This window comes from Columba livia, chromosome 1 (assembly GCF_036013475.1).
Source record: "Columba livia isolate bColLiv1 breed racing homer chromosome 1, bColLiv1.pat.W.v2, whole genome shotgun sequence".
In the NCBI taxonomy this organism is placed as follows: Eukaryota; Metazoa; Chordata; class Aves; order Columbiformes; family Columbidae; genus Columba; species Columba livia.
Window position 1 is genome coordinate 89,544,011 of NC_088602.1, and position 15,209 is coordinate 89,559,219.

At 37.7% G+C, this 15,209-nt stretch overlaps 1 long non-coding RNA gene across 4 annotated transcripts in view; it reads left to right on the forward strand.

Annotated features, from left to right (window-relative positions):
* The window catches only part of LOC110365326 (uncharacterized), a 36,062-nt gene extending 21,748 nt beyond the window's left edge, over positions 1-14,314 (forward strand). For 3 of the 4 annotated variants that reach the window (XR_010473225.1, XR_010473216.1, XR_010473215.1), the window contains one exon: positions 183-10,003. This is a non-coding gene — a long non-coding RNA (uncharacterized LOC110365326). The other variant, XR_010473226.1, reaches the window with a different exon arrangement.
* Positions 14,315-15,209: the final 895 nt, after the last annotated feature.

A 15,209-nucleotide genomic window follows, 5' to 3' on the forward strand; every position in this document is an offset into this window, starting at 1 on the left:
AACAAGGCAAAGGTTTCAGAGGAAGCACATACCAAAATGTGTAGTTGTTCTTTCTTTAGTTATACTGAATTGCACTCTTTTGGAGCATGTTTGTTCTATTTCTCTGCCTTGCCTCCTAAATCAACAGAATGGAAACAGACACTGTTTTCATTTTGTGACATCTTGTGTTTTTCATGTTTCAGAAGCCAGCAAACAACTTATGGCTGAAGAGTGCTGACATGCAGTAATTGCTCAACAGAGACACTTTTGATGTGGAGAGAATCTGCTTTTAAGGCAGTGGGAGAAAGACAGTGCAAATACCACTTGTGCTTGGTGGATTTTCTAGTGGTTGGCTACCTACTGGACATTGCCGACACCATCAAAGCCACTGAGACCCGCTAGTCACTTCCCCAGAGAAATACAGGCAATCGACACCTACTTTTCACAATAATCTTCTGAGGTGGGGTTTAACTCAGGAAAAGTTGCTTAAGGAAACAGTGGTCAGCTTGGGGGAAATACCAGCCTTCTTACAAACATCAAACAACCTTAGAAAATCTAGAGGGACCTTCTTTTTTGTGGGAACATGCTTTCTTCTATGCTGAGCTTATTAGAGAATTAAAGCCAAAGGACATAAACCTTTATTTACCAGAGGGTGCAGCTCCAGGGGCAGCGCCATCTAAGTTAGCAGAGCTGGTTTTCATGTGAGAGTTCTTAAAAGTAAGTATTTGTCAAAACACTCCTGGTTTTGAATGAGCTCTGTCAATCAGAACTCCTTTGGCTTCAAACAATACAAGCAGGAACTGCTCTATTACCATCAGTAAAACTTGTAGCTATGCATAAGACACAAAAATAAGGTTTGGAAAGTACAAATACAAAATTCTAAACACTGCTTAGGAAAAAAAAAACAAACCGTCACATATAGTAATCAAATAGAAATCAGCATTTAATAATACAGGACACTTTTGCAGATGGTGGCAGATACAATCTTTCAAAAGTACATTAATTTGATTTTTCCGATCTGACACAGTACTCTTGCCCTCTTCCCTCTATCAGTTGATTAAACATAAAAATGAGAGAAAATTAAAATCTGCTGTGACCTGAAACACATCGGCAACTGATGTGACACTGAAACAGCTAGAAACATAGTCTCGTATTTTTTGTAGACATAGTTTTGAATGATATCTTATTCTGATAGCTCTATTTATGAAAATAATAGGATAAACCCGGTAAGGAATGGTGATTTAGTGCATTATCTTTAAAGCATACGTTGAGAGAGCTGAAAAAACTAGAATACTTCTCAATAGTACTATTATACTAAACAAAAATCAGACTGAAAATGAGTTACATATTTCTTCATATAGAAAAATAATTTGGTGGTAAACAAGCATGGATAAAGTCTGATTTTTGACATCAGTGTCCTTTTTGATATAACAGAAACAGACTTCATTGAGTTTTTCACTTGTTTAAAAAAGAAAGCCATATGGATCTCAGCACTGGATCTTATATTTTACTTCATATGTATTTGGACATTATTCTGCCATCCTTATTTTTTCTAATTGTATCATTCTAAATATGCTTCTTAATTAGTAACAAACAACATGATTGAATACAAAATACCTGAGTGTGATTTGTTTTAGATAATACTCATACCAATTTCTGAATGGGATTTAAGGCTATACTTACTTGTTTTGTAGATCTGTACTTTGAACTAGATGTTAACTTGAAGAAGAAGGTTTACCTAAAAGTAACCTTGTTATAACAGAGACTGTACTAAGTTTGTGGTGACTTGCCTGTGTGTTGTTTATATACTGTGGCTTTCTACTCACATAAGCCTTTGGGAAAGGAAACTCCAACCTGCCAGACAAAAGTTAAAAGTACTGAGGAACCGTGTGCTAATAGCTAAGTTAGTTTTTAGTTACATACTCCACAAACACACATTTTCCTTTTACAATATGTATCATATGGCTATCAAATGTACTTATTGTGTTTTTTGACAACTGCAAGAATGGCTGGGTACTGGATAATCAAGGAAACTTGCGATACACGTTCACTTGTGCAAAATGCTGCCTTCGTGGAAACTATCACAGCCATGCCTTGAATCTGCAAACATTGCCACTTAAAAAAATCAAGATGTGACACTTTAGCTAAAGAAACACAGCACAATACTGGGGCTGGTGCTCCTATCTTTCATTCTTCCACATGGGATGAGTAGCATCTGGCCTTTTGCCTTCCAAGAAATCAAAATATTCCTAGTATATCTTTAAAAAGTTCCAGGATCAAAGGAAAGTCAAATCCAATGTGGTTTAAAGCTTGTGAAACTCTGGAACATCTTTGGGGTTCACAGAACTTGTTTTAGCTTGAGAAACATTTTTCCTTTAATTAAAACCCATATTTCCCAGCCAGGGTAATTCAATTTTATATTCAGCTAAAGTGAGAGAGTGCTGTGTGTTAGCATAATCTAAAACACACACAACTGAATGGGAACAGAAAACTGGATGCTAAAATGTCTTCAGACATAAAAAAGCAAATTACTCATTAAGAAGAAAAGTGAAAGAGCAACTAAAAAGGCAGAACAAGACTAGACTACTCTTGCAACAAAATCATGAAGCAGAAGTGTGAAGTCATTAACTTCCCTTAATAAGCAGTGTTGCCATATTTGGGTGCTGATGTTCAACTAGAGGAAAACGTCATAGAATTTTATAGACCCATATAAGTTCACATCTGCTGAAAGCCGCTTCTGAAAACACAGCTAATTTCTCACATTTTTATTTTTGGGAGGAGGCGAGTGAGCAGATTTCAGAGGGGGAAAAAAAAGTGGAAGAAGGGATTAACTCACGAAGTTAAACAGGCAATGGCATGCTTAAGTTACACTCAACTGAACTGGAGCAATGTCATAAATTAAGAAAAAGGGAAAGGCAAGTCAGAATATTCTTACTCAGAGATGTAACCAGTTGTGGCATACTGTCTTCTAGTTCACTCCAAGAGCTGAAACAGCAGTTACTTGCTCATATACCAGTTGCACTTGAAACTTCCTGCTTACATGTATCATTCCATGGACCTCACACTAGACTCAACTAACTTCATTGGTCTCCTTTTATAGGAAGAACAGAAGTAGGATATTATTCCTGACTAATGTCACAAAAAAATGTTCTCACATGTGTGGCAAATTTCGTATTTACTTTACCTGGATAACTGATAGCTAAGTGAAGTATGATAGGGAAAAATTATTTTTTAGAAATGTGAAGAATTAAGGAGATTTGCAACTGATCTGATTTATAACTTAAAAAAAACCATAATCTGAGTCAACTAGAAGCTTTTGGCTTTAATTTGCCTGCCATGAGGAACAGAGACTATCAATAAATATAAGGGGAAATGACAGACCTAATGACCCCTAACACCACTCAAGGCTACCTCTGGAGATAGAAAAAGTATTCGGAAGAGGACAACTAAATTGCTTTTAACAGGTTAGAGAAATCCACCTGGAGTGATAGATTTCTCACTGTAAAAAGTCAGTTTGAGAGAGAGTGAGAGGTGAAAATTCAAAGAGATGTCCAGTCATGAAAATGTGAGTGTGGAAAACTGGGAAAACTTTTGGGATTATTCTAAGGCATTATAGCTGTGCTGACAAAACACTTAATATCTGGCTAGATAGATTTGCATTTGGCAGTGCAAAAAATGTGCTGCAATAAGATTCAGATAGGAGAAGAACAAAAACCTTGACTATTCTAGATATACTGCTACACGTTTAAGTTTAAGCCGACCTCGAACCAGAGAAACAAATAGACAAAAAACTGCCTTTATTACTGAAAATTTACCTTGGGCACTGCCCTGGGAAGTGTTTTTAAGAGTATCCTGTAGGGTACTTCCCTTCAATGTTTTAAAAACTTTTTGTTGGCCCAACAGACCACTGTTAGCTCTGAGCATTTATTGCAGAACACACTGTACTCTTACCACCATTTTTACTTCTTCATAAGTTTCAGAGTAGGAATTATCCATAAAGGTATGCAAACTACAGCTGAGACAGTGTTTGGGAGCCTTTGTTTTGTTTCACCAGTGCCTGTGGCAATTCTCACAGTTGCTCCTTTCTAAACAAAAGAGGATATCATGGAGTAAAATTATAATGTCTGTACTACTGGAGTAAAGTAGTCTTTTTTCACCATCTTCCCGTCTACGGCCAAACCACTAAGCTGTATTTTAAAAACTTATTTAGAAATCTGAATCTGGATGGAGATGAAAAAGTAAAGTAAATCTTAGGTAAGGAAACAGCATTTGAGTTACTCAACTTGTGCTAGGTTCACCCTTATTTGTTATTATTAAATTAACTCTAAGCTGAAGAGAAGAGGAAAGCTATAATCAGTTGCTCTTAGCTCAGGCTTGAAAACTGTAGCCAAAGTTTTTTTAATATTCAGGATTCCTTTACCTAATTGTAACCCCACATTGACAACTATACTTCAAGAAATGCTAAGAACTTGCTTTTGTAGCAAAACTGCTAATAGGTTTTGAGAACGTTTTTATTTATTTATTTATTTATTTTACTGTAATATATTCATTTTAAGAAGTGAAAACGTCTCAGCTCAGATTTCCAGTGGTATAGTGTCTTAGAACGAATCACAGCACCTTTCAGTATTAAGGCGTGATTACTCCTGCAACACAAATGGTTGATTTGTAAGTTTTTTCTAGGCACCATGAGACAACATCCCCAAGGCTGGTTGCAAAACTTGCTATAAAAGTTTGGTTGCCAACCGGCTGCTTGGTATCTTGTTTCTAGGGGCATGGGAACTGTAGGCTAGCTTAGTTTTCATCCCTATCCTCTCCTCCAAGGTCATTATGAACAAGATTTCCAATGTTATCCATCATCACTTACATGGGGGAAACTGAATCTGTTTCCTTTTTATAAGAATTACTGTTGCACTGAAGGCCTTGCACTAGAGAAGAAGGCAAGTAGGCTTTATCCAATAGAGTCCTGTTCATGGCTGTGCTATTCACTGTTTCTTAGCTCTGAATACTCAACTTCTTCATGCAGAGTTGTTATTTATGGTCAACACATAACATTTTATCTCTTCTGAAAAGTCGACTTAAATTTGTCAAAGTGCTCAGCTGTTCTGTAAATATTTATGTTTCTTGTAACGGTAATGGTCACAGACACGGAATATGCAACACACATCTACAATATTTTGTTTTGACATGCCATTCCAGTGGAGATATTAAGTGATAGAACTTGCTTGACACAGCATAATTAGTAATCTTGCTCATATATTTTGCTTCTTTTTACTGCTAAGAAAGCTAACAGTGCAAACCCAATTATTTTTTCTAGAAGTAATAACAACTCTAAATCCAAGGTTTCTCATCATCTGTGCTGTACAAGGATAACGTGGTAGCTCCACAATTGTTTTCCTACTGGGATCTTATATTGGCTGGTTGCCTGATTGCTTCTCTGTAGTTGTTTGAGTATGTGTAGATTTACATTTTTTAAAAAGGAGAAAAAAGAAAAAACAACTACTCAGTTTCAAAGCTTACGGCCAGATGTTGTCAGGTCCCATTCGGGTACTTCTGCAGGGGCGAGTCGAAGGCAGAGCGAAGTGTTTTCCTGACTCACATTGCCTTGCGAATGCGCTCACTAGGATCATATTCTTTACTCCCTCTAGAAATGTTCATCTGCTCCAATTTAGCACCAGCCCTAATCTTCCAATGTGGGAAGCAGCTGGGTGGAGGTTCAGTTATGCTTGTGCCTCTATGCTCGCTAGTACTGTTAGGAGAGACTGAACTTGTGTTTTTGCATTTTAAAAGTTAATAGAAGCAGAAACCCATTGTGGAGTTGCTTGTAGTTTTGGAAATAATTCTTTCAGGCATGTTACTACAACAAGAGTCCTCTCTGTCAGCCCCACTTCTCTAACACAATGTAACAATGAAGGTGTTACTGAAAGTCCAAGGTGTTACTGAAAATTTGGTCAAAAACTCAGCAGCATTGGGAAAACAGATTGCCGTGAAACACTTTTTAATTACTCTCTTGATACAGTTGTTTATAGGGGAGCAAAAGAGACCCCTATGTCACAGAATAAAGAAGATACATTCTCCTGAAAAAACATGCATGTAGTGAACATTTTAGGGTCTGTGTTTGCATACACAGCTAATGATGGATGCAGTCCTGATCTGAAGTAGACAGCTATTTTTGGGTGCTCTGGGCTCTCTATATTTTCCTCTGGTAAATATTTACCTCTAAGTGGAAGATTCTTTGCATGTGAGAATAACTGCCTGCAAATGCAGTTGAAAACGTAACTTTGAATCCATAGGTGCAAAAAACAAAGACTTTGTTCATGTCAAGAATCTGCTGAATACTCTATTATCCATCTGCCCATGTGTAATTTAATCTGGCACCATTTCCAGTGATGTCATGCCTGGAACGTCCAGCTCTGTGGAGAGGTACTCGCTGGGACAGAGCTGCTGCGTGAGGCAGAGAGATTAACAGATGTGGTAACTCACTCTTGGAATGGAGTTCATATCAAGTTGCATATTTGAGTAAAGACAGTTTCTGTTCCTTAAGCCATGTAGTTTTTGAGTAGGCATATGTTCAAAAGACAGGTAGGTGATGAAATCTATAGCCAGTTCTTTTGGCTGAATATCGTAATTTTAAGGAAAAAGTATTCCATTAAGTTATTTCATGTCATTTCTAGGCAGCTGACCTTCCAAATGTGGGATAAGGAGTGTCTGGCAAAATCTATTCCACATTGATAAAATTCTGCTGCATTTTGAGTCATCTCTCACTAGAGTTAAGAAAAGCTGTGGTCAGTTTTAGCACCATGTGTAGCTAGGTGGCACAGTCATCACTCAAGAGATAATGAGTGATGGTAATGGCTGACTGCTTATTAGTCAGGATCTCCCTATTAAAAGATGGTCCTGCTGCAACAGATTTTGACCATCTTCAATGCAATAAGGTTTGTAAAGAAGTTTTCATATGTTAAATTGTTGGGGCTACACGTCCATAAGAGTCCTGGTATCTTTACTAGCACTGCCGAATACTTCGTTTTGTGAGCTTACCTATTAATCATAGAATCATAGAATGGTTGGGTTGGAAGGGACCTTAAATATGATCTAGTTCCAAACCCCCTGCCATGGGCAGGAACACCTTCCACTAGGCCAGGTTGCTCAAAGCCCCATCCAACCTGGCCTTGAACACTTCCAGGGATGGGGATCCATAACTACTCTGGGCAACCTGTTCTAGTGCCTCAGCACCCTCAGGGTGAAGAATTTCTCCATTATATCTAACCTAAATCTACACTCTTTCAGTTTAAAGCCATTACCCCTTGCCCTATCACTACATATCCTTGTAAAATGTCCCTCTTAACTTTCCTGTAGGCCCCTTTATGTACTGGACTGCTGCTTTAAGGTCTTCCTGGACCTTTCTCTTCTCCAGGCTGGACAACCCCAACTCTCTTAGCCTGTTTTCATAAAAGAGGTGCTCCAGCCCTCTGGTCATTTTTGTTTCTCTCTTCTGGACTTGCTATTAAGGGCAAAAAAAACCAAAGCAGCCACATAAATCAAATACTGCACACACACACAAAGAAAAAACATTTTTCTGTTCCTCCTCTCTCCAGCTTTAATGAGGCATTCATGCTCCCCACACTTTGGGTTTTGTAAATAATAGCCACTACTTTCTTATGTGTAAGCAACATCAGCAAAGTATTTCTCCTTTAAAGTAGGAAACTACTAAATTTGTCTACTCAAACCATCCAAAACACTACGTTCTTTTAATACAATATTATCAACTCAATGTAATTTTAACTAAATATTACTGGCATCAATAAAGAAATACAACTGCTTGTTGTAAGTCACTATTATCCAGCTTGCTGAATGGAACTCACTATTTGACAAGGCAACTTCTGCTGCGCCCAAAATCTAAAACTGTAAAGGAGGTGAAATAAGAAACTTTCTACGTGTTTTTGTTTTGTTTTGTTTTGTTTTTTGGTGTTGTTTTGTTTTGTTGTTGTGTTTTTGTTTTTTTTTTTTTTTTTTTTTGTTCCTTTTTCTTTTTCTGTAAGAAACTTTCACACTTGAACTTGGAAAATTATTCTATTTTGATGAAGACCTCTACGGAATAACATTGTGTTTGAAAGTGCTTTCCACATAAGAAGTACTCAAAGGCTTGCTTTGAACCAAGGCATAAGGACGCAGCACACTTTGCCCTCTAATTTAGCTTCTGAGTGGAACATATCCCAACTCCTGTCTGGCCTACATTCCCAGGTTCGTTTTCATAGCCTTTCACATGTGTAGTGCAAAGAGACAAGCTGAGGCACAGTTCTTGACTCACGTTTTTAAAACCACTTCTGGCTCCATAGAGGCAAAACCAAAGTTTCATTCACAGATCACTCTTCCAAAAGCAAGACCTCACACTGAAACTATCTAAAAATATTGCTTTGTAATGCAGCAATAGGGCAGCCTCAATGAAAAGCTCCCCTTACAGTTTTCGTCCAAAGGCTTCATAGATGCAGATATCCAGTGGGTTGCAATTCCAAATTTCCTGCACTATTTGACAATTATGAAGCAAACTGATAGTAATTATTGATTCACACAGACTCCCAGACCTCAAAATCTGTAACTTACACTGGATGATGAAGCGTAACTGTCATGATAGTAAAACAGATCAATACCTCCACTCATCAGTTAACCTGCCTTCAATAGTAAATGATGGCAAATAATCTAGAAAACAACATGAAAAGCACTGAAAAATACTTAAGTAGTTATATTATACAATACTAATATGTTTCTTTTTTACTTCACCTGATCATTGTTTAACCTCTGGATTCTGTGCTGACTCATCCTTGATTATATGGAAGCAATAGGAACGTCTACTCTACATGCAAATATCCAGTTGCCATGCAAGTAGACTTGCAAACCCAAGTTAGCATTAATTTAACCTCCAGATTCTCAGTGAAGCATAATCAAGGTAGAAAACTTCTAAGTACTCATCCAAAATTGCAGCTAAGCACAGACTGTGAAGCCTACATTGAAAGCACACAGGCTGTCTTGTTGAAAAATTAGCTCAAGGACACGCCTGATATGTCCTTTACCTCAGAAAGAACATAAATGGAAGTTGTTAATGCAATTACATTTAAATTCAGTTGAGAACTGCAAAAGCATCATTGTCTATCTCTTTATCTATTGTTTAGAAAAAAGGGCCATCAACAAATTATACTGGAATTCTTATGTATTACGTATAAAAGCAATGATTTACAATGTCTATCTGCTAAATAAAGAAGAAATCTAAAATCTTAGACTCACATTAAGGAGGATTGTTTATCACAACCTGAATGGAAGTGGACAATCTGAATAAATTTCTCTAACAGTTCCACGAGATAGTGTAAAGTTTTGGTTTTTTTTAATAAAAATTGGACTTCCACTAGAAAATACCTATTTAATACCTTTTTTTTTTTTTTTTTCCTTTCACATTTACAACTGGAATTTGAAGCTACAATTCAGGATTACCTCTAAATGCTTGGATAAGTAAGAGAAATCTATCCAAGAACAGCTGAAGGATCATCTAAAGTGTATGTACTTTTGGATGCTGTCCAGGCATTAGGAAGAACTTTTGTGGACTGGATTCAGCTGTTCTGAGTTCCCTTAAGATGTCAGTGCTAAGCAGTTGATTTGTAACCTAGAAGCCAATGAAGAGTACAGCCCATTAGAAAACAGCTGATTTCTCATCAACATCACATTTTCAAGGGATTCTGCAGTGATCATAACGTAAACGTTGTCTTTTGTAAAACTTTCTAAGAACACAAATTTAGGAAAATGTATATTTATGTGTTAGAAATAGATGTTAATTATGATCACTGTAGAGCCTATTCAAGCCATGACCTTTTTCTTGTTCAATATTGGGAATGAAACCACTTGCTTCATTCCTATTCCCAACATTTTGGATTGCATTGTAAAAGCCAGAATCTGGAGTCCTGGTTACTCCTGAAGTACAAGTGCTGAGTGAATTTCCTAGTCCATGTTTTTCTTGGAGAATATTGGGAAAAATATTGTTTTTCAGATTATATCCAAGATAAAACAGCATCTGGAGACCTGCTTTGGAAACTTGAGGCGGTGAAGAATTGTCCCAGCCATATTGGATTGCCTGGACTCCCTGTCAGAAGCGATAACTTGTAAAAGACCTATGTCAACAAAAATGGAAAGATGAACAGAACTCATCTACAGTCTCCCAGGATCATGCATCTGCTTGAAAAGTGAAATGTTCCATATCAATGAGCACCAGCAGAACCAAGTGGTACCTCATTCCTGATTCACAATAACTGAACTAGCTAACAAGGTCTTACCACAACCAAACAGCTATTTGAAATCATTATGGATAATAAAAAATCTGATGCAGCATTGCATGAAGTTACATTGCCATGTAACTTCAAACACTTGCAGTTACATGGTTGTCAATGTCCAGAGAACACAAAATGCAGAGGGTTTAAATCTGTTCCATCTTTATACAACAATGTTTGCTTTCACTACTTTTTAAAGAAAAATACTTTAGTGATAAACATTTGTTTCGTGTGTAGTTACAGACAAAATAATGAGCTAGGAAAGAATAAAGAATGAGTTCAACATTTGCTTTCTGCAAAGACTCCCATATTAAGTGTAATTGTATTAGAAAAAGATGGCATATGATATTGAATGCAATATGGGGATTTAGTTATATACATCTGAGTTGTTAGTTCATTCTGCTGATAGAATGTTTTAATAGAGAATACTATGAAGGCAAAAAAAAAAAAAACAACAAACATTCAGTCAATTTCATTTTTTGAGATTTGAATTCCTGAATCTAAGGAAATACTCTTGTTTGCCAGTATATTAACAAAGCCCTCACACCTAAGAAAACACACTGAATTCTAATAAATATTTAAAGGTGATCCAAATAATTTGGTTTTGATGGGCTGTATTTTTTTTTCGGTAAAAATCTAAGTGAATCTGCAGGTCACAGTAAGTTCTTAAGTTACAACAAAAGTGACTGGATGTTAGCAAATATGATGCCTATTTGCAAGAAAGGATAGAAGGGAGATCCACAGAGCTACAGGCCTATCAGTCTGATCTCAGCACTGGGAAAGTCTATGGTTCAGATCATCTTGAGTGCCATCACATGGCATGTGCAGGACAATGATGCACTCAGGTCAAATCAGCATGGGTTTATGAAAGTCAGGTCGTGCTTGACTAACCTGATCTCCTTCTATGACAAGGTGACGTGCCTGGTGGATGAGAGAAAGGCTGTGGATGTTGTCTACCTAGATTTTAGTAAAACCTTTGACAGCATTTCCCACAGCATTCTCCTGGAAAAGCTGTAGCTCATGGATTGGATGGTCATGAGCTTCGCTGGGTAAAGAACTGGCTGGATGGCCTGGCCCGAAGAGCTGTGGTGAATGGAGTTAATCCAGTTGGTGCCTGGACACAAGTGGTGTTCTGCAGGGCTCAGTATTTGAGCCAGATCTGTTTAATATCATTTTAAATGATCTGGACGAGGGGATTGAGTGCACCCTCGGTAAGTTCGCAGGCAACACTAAGCTTGGTGGGAGTGTTGGTGTGCTCAAGGGTAGGAAGGCTTTACGGGGGGATATGGACTGGCTGGATCAATGGGCTAAAGCCATTTGTATAAGGATGAACAAGGTCGAGTGCCGGGTCCTGCACTTGGGTCACAACAACCCCGTGCAACAATACAGGCTTGGGGAAGAATGACTGGAAAGCTGCCTGGTGGAAAAAGACCTGTGAGTGTTGGTTGGCAGCTGGCTGAACATGAGCTAGCAGTGTGCCCAGGTAGCCAAGAAGGCCAACAGCATCCTGGCTTGTATCACAAACAATGTGACCAACAGGACTAGGGAAGTGATCATTCCCCTGTATTTGGCGCTGGTGAAGCCACATCTCAAATATTGTGTTCAGTTTTGGGCTCCTCACTAAAGGAAAGACATTGAGGTGCTGGAGAGTGCAGAGAAGGGCAATGAAGCTGATGAGGGGCCTGGAGAACAAGTCTGATGAGGAGCAGCTGAGGGAACTAGGGCTGTTTAGCCTGGGGAAAAGGAGGCTGAGGGGAGACCTTTTATCACTGTCTACAACTACCTGAAAGGAGGTTGTAGTGAGGAGGATGTCAGTCTCTTCTTCCAGGTAACAAGTGACAGGATGAGAGGAAATGGCCTCAAATAGAACCAGGGGAGGTTTAGATAGGATATTAGGAAAACTTTCTTCAGGGAAAGGGTTGTCAGGCATTGGCACAGGCTGCCCAGGGAAGTGGTCACCAACCCTGGAGGTGTTTAGATGACATGTAGATGTGGTGTTTGGGGACACGGTTTAGAGGTGGACTTGACAGTGTTAGGTTAATGGTTGGACTCAATAATCTTAAAGGTCTTTTCCAACCTAAACAATGACTCTTTGATTCTGATTTTGCCAAGAAGGATGCTCAGTCAGTGCTGGCACGATATGTGATTTAGAAAAGACACTCAGGAAGAATATATATTTTGTCATTCCAATTCTGTAAGTCTTTGCTGCTCACTTACTGACATGTGCTCTAGTCTAGCAAAATGTTGACCAATTCAGAAACTTAATACATCCCTGAGAATACACTGTGTTCTTCTTGAGGCCTTATTTTCAATCAAAATGAGTGCGTTCATTCGTCTTATCCGTTCCTGCATGAAGTGGTAGAATGAATAGAGTGACATCAGTGAAAACTTTTCAAATGCGTGGAGAAACTCGCACTTGCACTTCTGTTGTGCTAATTCTTTAGTTTCTAGAACATTTCTCCAGCAAAATTTTAAACATGCCAGCATTATGTATCATCATGTAAGAACACAAGATGCTCCAGCATTTCTATCCAGAAAATTCTGGTGATCATAAATTTGTTCAAAGAACTGAAACAACAACTTCTCATTTTTAAAAGCTGTACAGAAATATGACTGTCACATTTCTTTTAAAATTGATTGTGAATCCTTATAAAATAATTGTCAATGTATCATGTGTTATGATAGAAATCCTGCTGTCATAACAGGAACCGTATAGAGATATGGAAGAATTAAATATTTGAATATTTAAAAAAAAAATCTGTGAGAAGAATTAATTTTAAGATTTAAACAATACAACATTAAAGGAATTCCCAAGAAGAGTTTTTTACTTCAAGCTATCAGTGTTAAACATAATACAAAACATAACAATATTTTGCATAGTGGTTTAGAAATGTGTCAGTTTTGAAGACTTTTTCTAAAACCTCTCCCTCCAGGTAGATGTCTGAAGAGGAAGTCCTTTCAGTACAACAGTGACAGGCTATGGAAATTCAAGTTGTTTTCAAAAGGAATAATTCTGCTCTAAGGCATAAACTGATGACCTTTTCAAGGACTGGTTTATTTTCTTTTGAGGATAGATAACACTTGCTCTTTAGTGGAATTACATTCTTCAGGTGTCTGGCAGAGTTACCAGTGTTCAAGGTCCTTTCAATTGCTCCTGATAAATAAGCGATACTACCATAAATGATGGGACAGAGGAGAAGAAGGCAGGGCAATTGGTTTGGTTTTCCCCACAGGTCTAGACAAAAATTTTGACATCCAAAATAATAATAACAACTTTCTTTACTACTCTTTATGATTTAGCTGAAGGTGATTTTTGAGGTCATCATACCATTATGCTGCATGTCTTGTGAAGGCAGGTACTGCTTATGGTACAAATTGAACTTGGATAAGCACTTTACTAAGGAAACTTTAATATGATAATGAGATAATTTACTCTGAGTTTTGCCTGGCGTTTTAAAATGTCTGCACATGTGGAAATATCTATGTGGACATATCCATATATGCTAACTCAACAATTTCTTTGCTAGACTCTACACCAGTCCTCCTGGATTAGTAGTGTTGGAAAGTAAAATGTGGGAAAGCAAGATGTGCGGTTCCAGCCACTTGGATGATAAAGAAAAATCAATACTAACATGACCATTTGGACGGTCGAAGACATAATACTAACATAATAATATATAAAGGGCCTTGGACAGACTACTTTGATGTATGTTTCTTGTAGTTGCAAAAAGTTATAGCCCAGACTCATGAGAATGGTATCTCAGGCTGGACAACCGCCCCCAAGTGCATGGGATGTGTGAATGTCCTTGTGTCTGGTCTGTGAATGAGTGGAAAAACAAGTGAGACAAACATCACATGAGTTTAGTGTGTTCTTAATAACAATTAGTGGAAAAGCACCTTTTTGTAAACATCTTAGTCCAGGCCTGTACCTGTAAATCCTATAAATTGTCAATGGTGAATAAAGCAAGCAGTCTAGGCCTAGGTCAGCTCTCTGCTTGGCCAGACTCTGCGCTCCTTCCTGAACAAGATCTCTGCCTCTGCGTGAATTTCTGTCTGCGTCCTGGTGTGCGTCGTTCCTAATCGCCGCATAGTAGGAATCACAGAGATATTAAAGAACTAAACACTTGATTATTAGAGCTGAGTTAAAGCACAATCTTATGAGTTAATTGTAAGGATTTAGCCCCAGGGAATTCAAGGACTTCCTGGGTGCCAGAAGTTTTCGTTCAGATAATTAACTTTATTTTAACTTACAACACCAAGAACTAAAGAGAACAATAGTATCCATATGGCACAAGTGCAGAAATTCCATTTTGCTTTCCAGATCAAGTCAATGAAAACGTCCAGCCATCAACCCTATAGGGCATTTCAGTTTTTTGTACAGTTGGAAATACAGAGTGCTGCCTTTCACAAGAAAGGGGAGAAAAGAAGAAGCTCTTGCTAGCAGATGCTTAAGTTTGAGAAGTCTTTTGGAATGCTTAAGTAGATAAGAGCAGTGACAGACATGCGCCTGATATTTATAATTTTCCTCTTTTATGTGGTAACTTTTGACTTTGTGACATTTGAATTAGTTACTGTGAAATGGATTCAGATGTTGCAAAAATGCACCAAATTTTCCAGAGCATAAAAATAATTGTCTCTAACATAGAAAACTGCTATTTTTGTTACAAAAAATAAATCAAAATCAATATTAGTCTAGCAAGAAATAAAATTATGGTCATAAATATTATATTCCCTTTGTTAGGTTTTATATTGTGATTTGTACAAGACGTTCAAACAACAAAAACCCCCAAAAGTTTGAAAATCCTTCACATGTAAATGACTTTACTCAGCAGTGAAAAAAAGCATTGGAATGAATTTACAGTGATCTACTGCACTGAGACTTAATTCCACTCAGTGTAAGGGAGGAAATCTGATGTCACTTGC